Source organism: Hemitrygon akajei, chromosome 19, assembly GCF_048418815.1.
Source record: "Hemitrygon akajei chromosome 19, sHemAka1.3, whole genome shotgun sequence".
Taxonomy (NCBI): Eukaryota; Metazoa; Chordata; class Chondrichthyes; order Myliobatiformes; family Dasyatidae; genus Hemitrygon; species Hemitrygon akajei.
In genome coordinates this window covers 10,881,588-10,896,869 of record NC_133142.1, presented here as the reverse complement: position 1 = coordinate 10,896,869, position 15,282 = coordinate 10,881,588, and the positions used below count along the sequence as shown (strand labels likewise).

Genomic DNA, 15,282 nt, shown 5'->3' with positions numbered 1-15,282 from the left:
TATATTTACTGAGGTAGCCTCCACTGCTTCATTGGGAGAGAATTCCACAGATTCACCACTCTCTGGGAAAAGCAGTTCCTCCTCATCTCCATCCTAAATCTACTCCACCAAATCTTGAGGCTATGTCCCTTTTTTTGAGTCTCACCTACAAGTGGAAACAACTTACCTGCCTCTATCTTATCTAACCCTTTCATAATTTTATATATTTCTATAAGATCTCCTCTCATCTTTCTGATTTCCAGTCCGCACAGTCCCAGGCGACTCAATCTCTCTTCATAGTCTAACCCCCTAATCTCGGGAATCAACCTGGTGAACCTCCTCTGCACCGCCTCCAAAGCCAGTATATCTTTCATAACTGATGGCAGCAGTTAGAAGAGAGCATTGCCTGGATGGCGGGGTTCGATGCAACTAGTCTGGATGCTCTCCACTGTGCACCCGTAGAAGTTTGACAATGTCTTAGATGACATACTGAATCTGCACAAACTCCTAAGAAAGTAGAGGTGCTGCCCTGCCTTCTTTGTAAAGGCACTTAACATGCTGGTCCCAGGACAATTCTTTTATATTTCCAACTGTTCCAAATCAGCTTCAAGGAGTACCTCGGAGTTCCTTGTCTATTTCTCACGACTACTGTTGGTGATAATTAATGAGAGCACGACAAGTGTTATTGTGAGCAGGAATCCCGGAAAGGAAATAATTCCTCCAAGACAACAGATCCTACTTGTTGCTGTCCTGCCTCGTTTGTTCCATTGTTTATTCCAAGGCTGTCTTCACGCATTCACAATGTGCCATGGAAACAGTCAAGGGGCCTGGATTTTACCCAATCTGTTGTTTCATCGAATAATAAAACAATAGCGGCAACTAAATCACATCCTGCCACTTTAGACCATGAAGCATCATGGAAAAAGAACATCGTCCTAGCATTGAACAATCTCCAATCAATAAAGAACTTTCAATTGTTAATAAGGACTCAACAGCAAGGCCCCTCGGATGCATAAGTACAGGTCTAATTCTTGTTTCTTTTCCTCTTCACAAGCTGTTGCCATTGCCCATTTAGAGTCATGTAGCCACACGGTTCTGTACAGGTGATCCCTCATTCTATCTGTTCAGGTTATGGAAATTTGTCCTACAGAGTTCACAAATCACTACCCCAATGTTTTTTTCAGATGCAGGATAAAACCTGCCTTTACAGAGCTTACAAGGGGAGAATCATAATCAGGTTGACTATCACTGACATAGGTCATGAAATTTGTTGTTTTCTGGCAGCAGTACAGTGCAATATATAAAATATACTATGCATTAGAATAAGGAAGATGTACTATATGTACATTACTGTGCAAAATCCCTAGGCACATACACGTAACTGAGGTGCCCAAAATTTTGCACAGTACTGCATTTGTCAATGTGGAGTAGAGAACAAGTTTGTAAATCTCTCCGGAGCAAAGGATGCTGGGAATTGCGAGGGTGGAGTGCCATAGGAGGGGTGTGGGACCGGGGGCAAAGGGGAGTGCCGGGGTTCTGCAGTGGCACAGGTGCAGACCTGGCCCTGAGACATCAGGCAAGGTCATTTGATTCCAAACAATTGGTTTATATATACACCCACGTTTTGCGCAGTACTGTATCGAGCAAAAAGAGAGCACAAATAGTGAGGTAGTGTTCACGGATTTCTGGACCACTCATAAATCTGACGGTAGAGGAGAGGAAGCTGTTCCTAAAACATTGATTGTGTGCCTTCAAGCTCTCGTTCCCTCCTCACTGACGGCAGTAATCAGAAGAGGGAAGGTCCTGTTTGTGGGGGTCCTTAATGATGGATGCCGCCTTTTTGAGGCATCACGTTTTGAGAATGTCCTTGATGCTGGGAATTTTTTCCGAACAACATAAATAAATACAAGTTTTTTTTCCAGCTTGTGTTTCTTGAGGCGAATGCAGATGATGTAGCCTCGTGTTAGTGAAAATAGTCGCGTGGTCCATTTTCTGGGAAAGCAACCCCTTCCTCGTAATCCGGGATCAGCTGTACAGGTGTTCTATGTCAGCGTCTATTTACCAGGCAGCCCCGTCCCAGCCTGCAAACCATTTTGATTTTATTCATCTCCTTCTGTCCTTGGCGGCAAACTGCAACTCATGGTTTGGCCCTTCACCCAGTTGTTTCGCAAAGAAAAATATCTAATAATCTGCGTGGAGCTGCCTTGTGGGATTCACCACTTAACCAGGACCTGCTGTTCTCAGTTAATGCATCTGCTCAGCGAGTCAGACTCTGATCCTATTTGCATAATGGGTTTGAATACTGTTTAACTCTTAAATGGCCTCAGAAGTCGCACGTTCCATTATATCCGATAATATTCCTTTGGCTCTTCTGTCAAATACGTGTTTTGTTTTTATTAAGATGATCTCTGTATGGTGCCGAGATATTTTTCTCCTTGTCCTGCATGCCATGTCTGATAGGAATGATTATGTCTTTAGTTTGACCGAAGCTGATGTGGCAATCTCCTTTGGTCTTGTGCTTAGCAAACGCCAGGAAAACATTTACTCAAAATGCGTTAGGTTGCTTGGGAGCCGTAATTGTTTCTGAGATTGAAAGGCTTATCATATGAGGAGCGTTCGATGGCTACGGACCTGTACTCACTGAAACTTAGAAGATTGAGGGGGGATCTCATTGAAACCTATCGAATGTGGAAAGGCCTGAACAGAGTGGATGTGAAGAGGATGTTTCCTATGGTGAGGGAGTCTCAGACCAGAGGGCACAACCTCAGAATAGAGGGACGTCCATTTAGAATAGAGATGAGGAGGAATTTATTTAGCCAGAGAGTGGTGAATCTGTGGAATTCGTTGCCACAGGCAGCCATGGAGCCCAAGTGATTGGGTATTTTTAAGACAGAGTTTGATAGATTCTTGATTAGTCAGGGCATGAAGGGATACGGGGAGAAGACGAAAGATTGGGGCTGAGACGGAAATGGATCAGCCTTGAGGAAATGATGGAGCAGACTCAATCGGTCAAATGGCCTGATTCTGCTCCTATATCTTATGGTCTTATATACTTCAAGAAAAGGAGAACAAATAAATATTGCAGTCACCTGGAACATTTCTATGCCTCTGAGTGATGGCGTAGATCACCGAAAGTAGAACAAGGCAGTTCAGGGAGAGGTCCTTTGGTCCACATTGTTGTTTAGATTTAGATTTAGAACTACAGCACAGTAACAGGCCCTTCCGCCCCACGAGTCCTTACCCCAATTACACCCATGTGACCAATTAACCTACTAACCCATACGTCTTTGGAATGTGGGAGGAAACTGGAGCACCTGGAGGAAACCCACATGGTTATGGGGAGAGCGTACAAACTCCTTGCAAACAACGGCAGGATCGAACCCAGGTCACTGGCGCTGTAATAGTTTATGCGAACTGCTACACCACCGTGGCGCCCTCAAACTAATAGCATTGAGCCAAACTTATTAGGCTAATGACACCTAATCCTTTCTTTCTGCATTGGTCCTTATCCTATCATTCCCTGGTTATTCGTCTGACTATCTAAAATGCCTCCATCATTCCTGCCTCCACCATCGCCATGGCAGCACATTCCAGGAACCCACCAGTATTTCTATTGATAAAAAAACTTGCCTGCACATCTCCTTTGAACTTTTCCCCATCTCAACTTAAATGTGCGTCCTCTAGTATTAGACGTCTCAAACCAAGGAAAAGGATTCTATCCATTCTATCTCTCAATTAATTCTATAAACTTTTGTCAGATCAGGCAAGTCCCACCCCACTATTGCCTTCTCAACCACCTCACACCAGCACACTAGCATGGCAGTTGGTGCATCACCTTACACAGCGCCACTTTTCACTGATTGGTGTTGAATTCCCGCTGATGCCTGTTAGGAGATTGGATGTTCTCCTCGTGACTGCATTTGCTTCCTAAGGGGTTCTGATTTCCTCCCACATTCCAAAGGCCTATGGTTGGAGCTTAGTGGGTTGTGGACATGCTATGTCGGTGCTGGAAGTGTGGTGACACTTGCAGGGGCTGCCCGGCACAATTCTCACTGGTTTGATTTGATGCAAACTACACAATTCACATTACATGTGACAAATTAAGCTAATCTTTAATTTTATCTTGCCTCTAAACTAAAGTGGAAGTAAGTTATCTTCAAAACCAGTTAAATGATGATCAATAAGTGTAGTTAGCTTTTGGAGAGACAAAGACCAGAGCGCACAGCATCAGAATAGAAAGATATTTCTTTAACTGCAACAAGAAAGTCCTTTTATCCGTGTAGCAAGAAGGTGAATCTCAAGCCACTACATAATGACATACAGTATAGTACATACTTTGATAATAAATTTACTTTGAACTTTAGAACAGAGAAGAGGAGGATTTTCTTTTTAGCCAGAGAATGGTGAATCTATGGAACTCATTGTCACAGCTGGCCAAGTTATTGGGTTCCTGATTAGTAAGGGTGTCAAAAGTTATGGGGAGAAAGCAGGAGAATGGGGTTGAGGGGGTTATCGACCATGATAGAATGGCTGAGCAGAATCTATTGGCTGAAAGGCCTAATTCTGCTCCTATGTCTTATATGCATATTGGCTCTATCTTCCTCAGTTACACAACACTCAAATTAACTGCAGGACACTTGAGAACATTCTGGGGGTGTGACCAACGCTGTGGAAATGCAAGTCTTTCTGCCGCCCTTCTCTGACAAAAACTCAATGGAATGTTGCAAAAAGACCCAAGCATCAGTAAGAAGCTTTCGTGAAGAGAGAAGGGATTGACAGACATGGCAGTGGGCTAGGACTGAGTCCATGAAACAGGTCATTTCCACGTTTCAAATGTAACCGTGCCTCTGGCTGTCCCTCTGCTCTCCTCACACACTTAGCATCAAAGCACGCTCGGGAAGAGCAGGTATATTCATGTCATGGAACCCAGTACTTAAAGCTCGATTGTTAGTACCAGGAATTCATCTTCTCTGCTATGGCATTTCACCTCTCCTCTTTGAAGTTTTTAGCTTTCTTGTCTTTAGAGAGCAAAGGGCAAGATATCCAACAACTCAGTATTGATTTCAAGCTTTTAACACATCTACACCATTGAAAGTAATCCACTGTAAACAAAGAATATCATGTTCGTCCAGGGCAAGGGAAGAGGTTGTTAACTGAGTGTGTAGCTGACTGATGCAGCAAACCTCACCTCTGTTTGGTATCTTTACTCCAGCATTTGAATTCTTCTTCACCTTAAAATCTTCTTTCCTTTTATTAAATTGTGCTGTTCATAAAATACAGGGTGATACTGCAGGAGCAAAAAGATTGAAAACTTTTCAAACTAGCTTGTATGAAATTCTTGCCTCTATTTTGTGGAAATTATGTTGATCTTTTGTACTCGGCTCAGAACTACAAGCCGGTTTATCTCGCAGAAATCTCTTTGTATCAGATGTGTTTCATCAGATTTCCTTACAATGAGGGGATGGTTGTGGTTATGTTAGCAAACGACTGATTTCATAATACTCTATTATTGTGGTTAAGTGTTTTGGGATTGTTTTGTGGCAACATGCCACTCAGGAATACGAGCTTTCAGAGTGCTTTAAGGCACAGAATGGAGTTGATGCTACACTTTTCTGTCATAAAGGTCAAAGGGTGTTGAGATTATCTTCTGAAGAAATGCAGTTGAAGTCAGTATCAGAATCAGGTTTAATATCACTGATATATGTTGTGAAAAATATTAACTTTGCGGCAGCAATACAATGTAATACATGTTCACGGTTTCTATCTCCATTCAGAAATTGGATGGCAGGTGAGAAGAAGCTGTTCCTGAATTGCTGAGTGTGTGCCTTCAGGCTTCTGTACCCTGTTCCTGATGGTAGCAATGAGAAGGGGGCATGTCCTGTGTTGTGGAGATCCTTAATGACTGCTCTTTGAAGATGCCTTGGATACTACAAAGGCTAGTGCCCATGATGGAGCTGACTAATTTTACAACTCTCTGCAGCTTATTTCAATCCAGTGCATTAATTCCCCATGCCAGTCAGGATGCTCTCCACAGTGCATCTGCAGAAATTTTTGAGTGTTTTACGTAACATACCAAATCTCCTCAAACTCAATGAAATAAAGACACTGTCTTGCCGCCTTTTTAGGTGCATCAATATGTTGGGACCAGGTTGGGTTCTCAGAGGTAGATGCCCAGGAATTTGAAATTGCTCGCTCTCTCCACTTCTGATCCCTCTGTGTGGATTGGTTTGTTTTTCTTCGTCTGACACTTTCTGAAGTCTACAATCAGCTCTTTGGCCTTACCGACATTGAGTGCAAGGTTGTTGCTGCGACACCACTCAACCAGCTGGTATATCTTGCTCCTGAACACACCCTCGTCACCATCTGAGATTCTGGTCTGGGGTAGTCGAAAGGCTCCAAGAATTGTAATTTACAATAATGCAAATATAATTCAGATTTATTTATCACACATGTTGTTTGCATTAACAATCAGCACACCCAAGGATGTGTTGAGGGCAGCCCATGAGTGTTGCTGCACATTCCGGGGCCTACATAGCAGGCTGACAGTGTTCATTACAGGCAGAAACAACAACATAACAAGCCAACAAAAGCAAAAATAAGCCACTTTTCCACCATCCCATCCACTCACCTCTTTGAGTGTAATCGGACAGGCACTAATCCATTCTGTCTATATCTCTGCATACTAATCACACCCGCGTGCCTTTCTAAGGCCCTCCATTACATTTGCCTCCACATCCACCCCTGGTAGCACATTCCAGGCACACACTAATCTCCAGAAAAGTACACTTACCTCACACACCTCCTTTGAACTTTTCCCCTCATTTAATTCTCCTCAGGTATGAGACATTTCAGCTCTGGGGAAAAAAGATTCTGGCTGCCTGCTGTACTTATGCATCTCATAATCTTATATTAGGTTTTCCCTCAGCCCCAGAAGCTTCAAAATCAGAATCAGAATCTGGTTTGATATCACCGGTATATGTCGTGAAATGTGTTATTACAGCAGTAGATTGCAGTGCGTAACAAAAACAGAATTACAGTAAGATGTATATATATTATGCAGTCCAGTGTAGGTCTGTAGTCTAGTGTAGCTTTCTCTGTTTTTTTTTATTATGTAGTTCAGTCTAGTTTTTTGTACTGTGTCATGTAACACGTCCTGAAAAACGTTGTCTCATTTTTACTATGCACTGTATCAGCAGTTATGGTCGAAATGACAATAAAAGTTGACTTGACTTATTTTAAAAGTTGAGTTAAATAAGTAGTGCAGAAACGTAGTGAGGTAGTCTGCATGGGTTCATTGTCCATTCAGAAATCTGACGGCAGAGGGAATGAAGTTGTTCTTGAATCGCTGAGTACATGCCTTCAGGCTTCTGTACCTACTCCCTGATGGTAACAATGAGGGCATGACCTGGGGGTGGGGGGTCCTTAATCATGGGCAACCCAAGTTTGTTTAATCTCTCTTTATATTACATGCTTTCTAATCTAAGCAGCATCCTGGTAAACCTCTTCCACACCCTCTCTAAACACTTGACATCCTTCCTATTATGGGATGAGACCGGAAATGAATGCATGATTTTAGCTGTAATTAGAGTTTTATAGCGTTGCAATGTAATTTTCTAACTCTTGAACTTAACACCTCAACTAATGAAGAAAAGAATGCCGTATGCTTTTTTACCACCCTAACAACCTGTATAGCCACTTTGGGTAACTATAAACTTGGACCACAAAATCCCTCTGCATATCAAGACTGTTCAGGGTCTTGTCACTAACAAGTACCTGGGCATGCCCCTGAATGGCAGACTTGAGTGAGGCACCAACACAGAGATTGTGTACAAGAAGGGCCAGAGTCACCTCTACTTCCTGAGGAGACTGAGGTCCTTCAGAGTATGCAGGCCTCTCCTTCACATGTTCTACCAGTCTGCTGTTGCCAGTACAATCCTCTATGTGGCGGTGTGCTGGGGCAATGGCATCAACACGGGTGATGACAATGGGCTCAATAAACTGATTAGAAAGGCTGGCTCTGTTATAGGAGTCAAACTGGACACACTGGAGGCTGTGGGAGAACAATGGACCCTACAGAAAATCCTGGCAATTCTGGACAATGTTTCTCACCCTCTGCATGCCACCTTGGCTGAACAGAGGAGTAATTTTAGTAATAGACTAAGACTACTGGACTGCTCCAAAGAGCACTATATGAGGCTATTCTTACCCTCGGCCATTAGGCTCTATAATGAGCAACCTATAGCTGGGGAAGTGATGACCCCCTCCTGTTAGACTGTTCGTGGTAACTTATTTTTTATTCTTTCTACTTTTCTTCCAATATTTGTATCTGTGCACTTGTAATGCTACTGTGACACTGTAATTTCCTTTGGGATCAATAAAGTATCTTTCTCTCGACCTCTTTTCATTTGATTTCCCAAGGAGCAACACCTTACACTTGGCCAGAGTAAACTCCACCAAATATAACTGCTATAGTCATATTTCTCTGCTGAGCACAGAGAAAAAATTTTTTTTAATTCCCAGGATTGGAGTTAAGGGGATAGGTTGGTTAGGACTTTATTCCCTGAAATGTAGAACATTGAGGGGAAGATTTGATAGATGTACAGAAATTTATGAGGGGTAGAGATGGGTAAATGCAAGCAGGCTTTTTCCACTGAGGCTGGGTGAGACTACAAATAGAGGTCATGGGTTAAGTGTGAAAGGTGAAATATTTAAGGAGAACATTGGGGGAACTCTTCACTCAGAGGGTGGTGAGAGGGTGGAGCAAGCTGCCAGTGTAAGTGGTGGTTGCAATCTCGATTGCAACGTTCAAGAGAAGTTTGGGTAGGTACATGGATGGGGCCAGTATGGAGGGTGCAGTTCAATGGGAGTAGGCAGATTCCTGGTTCAGCATGGACTAGATGGGCTGAAGGACATGTTTCTGTGCTGTTGTGCTTTATGACTATGAATCTAGTCCTGAGGGGCCAGATATGCAGGGTATCTTGTCCTTTGTCTCACTATTTTGCTAGAAAGCTTCTGGATTTGGCACGAAGTCTAGGGTTGAGTAAGAGGTCAGATGTAACAACATTTCATACTCCCACATGTTCTATGCTCCGCATCTTGCATAGGCTTGCGAGTGCGGAATATACCCCTTTTCACAAAAATGCACACTGCGGATTGACGGCAGCTCTCTATGGAGTTCTGGGCTGACCATTCACCGTGAACTGACCCAAACTGAGGTTGAGATTGAAAAGCTTTTGGACTGTAAGTGTGTCAGTGGCAATGGACACCATGCCTGAAAGTGAAGGCCAAGATTGAGTCAGCCACTGGCAGATCAACCTATTCCTACTTCTGTTCCTTATTCTGTCATGAAACAGCCCTCAATAAATAACTCTTTATTGGCAGAGGGAAGGAAGTGATTATGAGCTGGCATTTGATAGTGAATCCGGGTGAGGAGGTGATTGACTGTTGGGGAAGAGGAGAGTAGGAATGATGCCAGAAACTGGGAGGTGATAGGGTGAAGATGATGGAATCTGATGAAGAGAAGGTTAAACATGGACACTAGAATAGCAAGTGCAGAGGGCAGACGTGATGGAAAGAGTGGAGGAGGGGAAGGAAACAGGGTGATTGGAGGCTGGGCAAGTATGGAGCAGAGTAGAAGGGAACAGAAACTTCGGTCAGTACTGCATCATGGGCCAAAGGGCCTGTACTGTGCTTCTATGTCCTATAGAAATGAGGGCTATGTGAGTGGGAGGGGGAGGATTAGATTGAACTTTGGTTAAAAGGTCAGCACAATTACACAGGCCAAAGGGCCTGTGCTGTGCTTCTATATTTTATAAGAATGGAGGGTTATGTAGGAGTAAGGGTTAGAATGATCTCAGAGTTATTTAAAGGGTTAGCACAACATTGCAGACCAAAAGGCCTACACTGTGCTAAGTTCTGTGCTCACATCGAAAGCACATATAGTAAAAGTGGAACGATGCAGAGAAAATTAGCATGGCTTTTGCACAAGGGTGACATGTAAATTTGTGAATTGTTCCATATTTTTATATAAAGCCCAAGACTAGTCTGGATTTTTCTACAAATTACATTCAATAAAATTGGTTGAAAAGAAAAAAATGTTCCATATCTTAAGATCCAGATCCCTTGGCAAGTGTATCTGCATCTGTTTCTAGTTTAATGCTCAAGCCTGTGCTCCTCTTGTCCATCCTTCCAGGGACAATTGCATTCTGATGAGGTGTCCAGGGACCAGACAGCTTGACCACACCGTTGGTCCCCCCGTATGGTGCAACTTTTACCAATGTGGCCTCTCTGAGGTGGTGCCAGCTTAGTGGAACTGTTACTGAATCCTCGCTGCTGGGTTCAAGCATCACTCCAGCCTCTTGAACTCGAAAACTGAGATTTCCTTCCCCAAACAATGTTAGTCGAACCAGATGAGTTTATACAACAATCTAGTGTTCACCATCACAGATGTTCACTTTTTATTCCAGATTTATTTAATAAACAAAATGTAAATCCCCTCAGTTGCAGTGGTGAGAAGTGGACTAAATCTCCTGCTCTGTTGTACAGATTTCTGGAATATTAGCCCAGTAACACAACCACTAGACTACCGTGCAATATGCGTAACAATGTTCATTTGGAGTTTGAGGGGATTTGCTGTGTTACTTGAAACACTGACAAACTTCTAGAGGTATATAGTGGAGAGCATTCAAACGGGCTGCATCACCATCTGGTAAAGGGATGTGGCTACTAGGCAGGATCGAAGTAAGCTGCCGAGAGTTGTAAACTTAGTCAGTTCCATCATGGGCTCTAGGCTTTGTTGTATCCAGGACTTCTTCAAAGAATTGAATTGACTTTATTTCTTCCATCCTTCATATACATGAGGAATAAAAATATTCATGTTACGTCTCGGATCTAAATGTGCAATGTGCAATCATAGTAATTTATAATAAACAGAATAGTCAATGTAATATAGAGTACACTTGAATCACTGTGAGTTCATCAGTCTGATGGCCTAGTGGAAGAAGTTGTCCTAGAGCCTGTTGGTCTTGGCTTTTATGCTATGGTACCGTTTCCTGGATGGTAGCAGCTGGAATAGATAGTGATTGGGATGACTTGGATCCCCAATGATCTTACGGGCCTATTTTACACACCTGTCCTTGTAAATATCCTGAATCATGGGAAGTTTACAACTACAGGTGCGCTGGGCTGTCCGCACCACTCTCTGCAGAGTCCTGCGATTAAGAGAGGTACAGTTCCCATACCATGCAGTGATGCAACCAGTCAGGATGCTCTCAATCGTGCCCCTGTAGAAAGTTCTTGGGATTTGGGGGCACATACCAAACTTGCTCGACCGTCTGAGGTGTAAGAGGTGCTGTTGTGCCTTTTACAGAGCACATAAGGTCCTCGGTGATGTGGATGCCAAGGAACTTGAAGCTGTTTACCCTCTCAACCCCAGATCCATTGATGTCATTAGGGGTTAGCCCGTCTCCATTCCTCCTGTAATCCTTTGCCTCAAAAAGAATGCATCCATTATTAAGGACCCCATCACCCAGAACACGCCCTGTTCTCATTGCTACCATCTGGGAGGAGGTACGGGAGCCTGAAGGCACACAGTCAGTGACTCAGGGACAGCTTCTTCCCCTCTGACATCCAATTTCTGAATGGATGTTGAACCCATGAACACGTGAGCACGGCTTAGATCTAAGCAGATGTTGCTCAGAGGCACCACTACAAAAACAGTTTAATGCCAGGAGAGGAGTAGATTACAATAGTTGTGTTAGTTAATAGGTATCTTTTAAAGTCGCTATTTATTAGTCTGTGATAGCCCAGGCTAACAGATGTTGGCAGTGTACAGAGTAATTTGGATGTTTTGGGAAATGCATTTGCTCAGTTGTCTTTGCAGGTCAGACTGGGTTAATTGCAGAGTGCTTTCTGCTAACTGCTCTTGCTGCATTATGTTGGCAGTTAGCCCGAGGTAGCCATTACTTTCCCAGTCTGATTACTGTACAGAGCTCTGAACTTATGCAAATTGACCATTCTTTTGTATTCACCTGAAGGGAGAGAGGATAGCGGTAGAAATTTATGTGTTTGACCATTGGGTCATGATAATTGAAGAAATTTGGCCTCCATAACACCCCTTTGATCCCTGGGATATCCCAGGGCAATCCCTAACCGTTTGAAGTGTATCCATAGTCATAATGAAAGCACAGTGACTTCCCACGCACAGTACACCATTAACAATCAGGTAGACCATTTTTAACAATGGTAGAACTCCTGAACTCCTTGGAAAATTAGTACTGTGAGATCCCTCTTGTTCATGCTGTGGGTGACGTAAGGTATCACTGTATCACAGGAGCAGGGAACGAAGGCGCTAAGTACACGATGGCCTAAAGATATTCCTTATCTTCATGCGGTCCCCTCATTGTAGGAAGGATATGGAAGCTTTAGAGGGGCTGCAGAGGAAACTTGTAAGGATGCTGCCAGGATTACAGAGCATGTCTTCAGAGAAAAAGTTGAACTAACTCAGGCTTTTCAGTTTCCAGTGAAGAAAGATGAGAGTTGACTTGACAGAAGAGTATAAGATGATGAGAGGCTTAGACAGAGTCGACAGCCAGCACCTTTTTCCCAGAACAGCAATGGCTAATATGAGAAATGATCTGATTGAGGTTTGTGGAGGAAAGTTTAGTGGAGATGTCACAGGTCAGGGTGGATGCCTGAAATGCACTGCCAGAGGTGGTGGTATGGGCTATGCAATAGGGACATTTAAGAAACTCTTGTGCAACCTGATAGCACAATCACTTTACAGTGCCAGCTAAAACATCAGGGTTCAATTCTTGCCACTGTCTAAGGAAATTGTACATTCTCCCCGCAATCGCATGGGTTTTCTCCTCCCACATTCCAAAGACATACCGTTAGGGTAAGTAAGTTGTGGGCCCTGGAAGCTTGACAACATTTACGGGTTGCCCAGCACAATCCTCGCTGGAGGAACTCAGCAGGCCAGGCAGCATTTGTGGAGTCAGGGTAAGAACTTTTCCCCTTCCTTTCCAATTCTGATGAAAGGTCTCAGCCCAAAACATTGACTGTTTACTCTTTTCCAGTGATGCAGCCCGGCCTGATGGGTGCCTCCAGCGTTTTGTGTGTGGTGCTTTGGATTTCCAGCATCTGCTGATTTTCTCGTGTTTACGGTTCTCGCTGATTTGATTTGACACAACCTACGCATTTCACTCCCTGTGACAAATAAAGCTAATCTAAGTTCCATATTTAGATGGGCACGTGGATGCAAGAAAAATGGAGGTTAATGGGCTGGGTAGGAAGGAAGGTTAGATTGATCGTAGAGTAGGATTAAATAAATTGGCACTAATCATGGGCCGAAGAGCCCAATACCATCCTGTAACATTCTACGTTCGTCCTATTTCCCATCTCTTCTTCTTCTGCACAGCAGGATATGAATCTTCCAAGTCCTCTTGATTTGTAATCTGTCTACCAGTTAAGTTAAAGCTGTGATCCACAGTGACTGACCTCTCTGCTTTGGGAAATAGGCCCTTCCTGTTAACCTTGTCTAGACCTCATAATTTTATATGCATCAATTAATTCTTCCCTGAGGCGGCTGTGTTCCAAAGAAAATGACATCACCCAGCAAGATCTCTCCTCATTGCTTCATTCCCCAGCAGTGGCAACGCCCTTGTATCTCTCCAGTGTGACCAAGTGCTGCAGTATGGAACATAGAACATTATAGCTCTGTACAGGCCCTTTGCCTGATGTTGTGCCGAACTCTTAACCTTTTCTAAGATCAATCTAACCTTTCCCTCCTCCATAGTCCTCTGTCATCTATATGCCTATCTAAGAGATTCTTAAATGTCCCTAATGGGTCTGCCTCTACCAGCACCTCCAGTGGTGTGTTCAGGCATTTATCATGCTCAGTATAAAAGAACTCTACCCCTCACATCCACCCTATACTTTTCTCCGTTCCCCTTTAAATTATGCCCCCTCCTTGGTAGCACTGTGATTTGCATGATGCTGAGAAAGGACATTCTTGCTATTGAGGGAGTGCAGCGTACATTCACGAGGTTGATTCCCGGGATGGCAGGACTGTCATATGTTGAAAGATTGGAGTGACTGGGCTGGAATACACTGGAATTTAGAAGGATGAGAGGGGATCTGATTGAAACATATAAGATTGTTAAGGGATTGGACACGCTAGAGGCAGGAAACATGTTCCCAATGTTGGGGGAGTCCAGAACCAAAGGCCACAGTTTAAGAATAAGGGGTAAGGCCATTTAGAACAGAGTTGAGGAAAAACTTTTTCACTCAGAGAGTTGTGGATCTATGGAATGCTCTGCCTCAGAAGGCAGTGGAGGTCAATTCTCTGGATGCTTTCAAGAGAGTTAGATAGAGCTCTTAAAGATAGCAGAGTCAAGGGATATGGGGAGAAGGAAGGAACGGGGTACTGATTGTGGGTGATCAGCCATGATCACATTGAATGATGGTGCTGGCTCGAAGGGCCGAATGGCCTACTCCTGCACCTATTGTCTATTGTTACAGTTTGGGGTGTCAAAGTTCAGAGTTCAATTCCTGCTCTGCCAGTAAGAAGTTTGTACATTCTCCCTGTGACTCTGTGGTTTCCTCTGGGTGTTCAGTCCAAAGATGTACCAGTTAGTGGGGTACTTGGTTAACTTGTCCTGTGATTGGGCTAGAGTTCAACAGGTGGGTTGCTGGGCTGCACAGCTCACTGGACCAGAAGAGCCTGTTCTACGCTCTATCTCTAAATCACAGATTCCCAATCTGGGGTCCATGGACCCCTCAGTTAATGGTATTGGTTCATGGCATCAAAAGGGTTGGGAACCCCTACTCTAAATAAATAAATATTCATTTATTAACCATTTCCAGCCTGGGGGAAAAAATCTCTGGCTGTGCACTCAATCTTTGTCTCTTAGCATCTTGTATGCCTCTATCCAGTCACCTCTCACCCTCTTTCACTCCAGAGAGAAAAGCCCTAGCTCTCTCAACCTAACCTCATAAAACGTGCTCTCTAATCCAGGAAACGTTCTGGTAAATCTCCTCTGCACCCTCTCTAAAGATTCCACATCCTTCCTATAATGAAGAGACCAGAACTGAACACAATATTCCAAGTGTGCTCTAACCAGGATTTTTTAAAAAAAGGCAGCATGGTCGTGTAGCAGTCACCGTAAGCAACTGCAGTGGCACCAGTCACCAACTGGTGTTGAATTCCCACTGCTGCCTGTAAGGAGTTAGTACGCTCCCCCCACGACCGCATGGTTTTCCCACAGGTATTCTCATTTCCTCACGTATTCCAGAGACGTACGG

At 43.7% G+C, this 15,282-nt stretch overlaps 1 protein-coding gene and 1 non-coding gene across 6 annotated transcripts in view; both read left to right on the top strand.

The window, feature by feature from the left end:
• Positions 1-15,282, top strand: part of LOC140741739 (semaphorin-3A-like) — a 232,579-nt gene that overhangs the window by 144,872 nt on the left and 72,425 nt on the right. The window lies entirely within an intron of this gene.
• On the top strand, positions 9,897-10,003 carry LOC140742162 (U6 spliceosomal RNA). Its single transcript, XR_012102238.1, has one exon. It is a non-coding gene; the product is annotated as a U6 spliceosomal RNA (small nuclear RNA).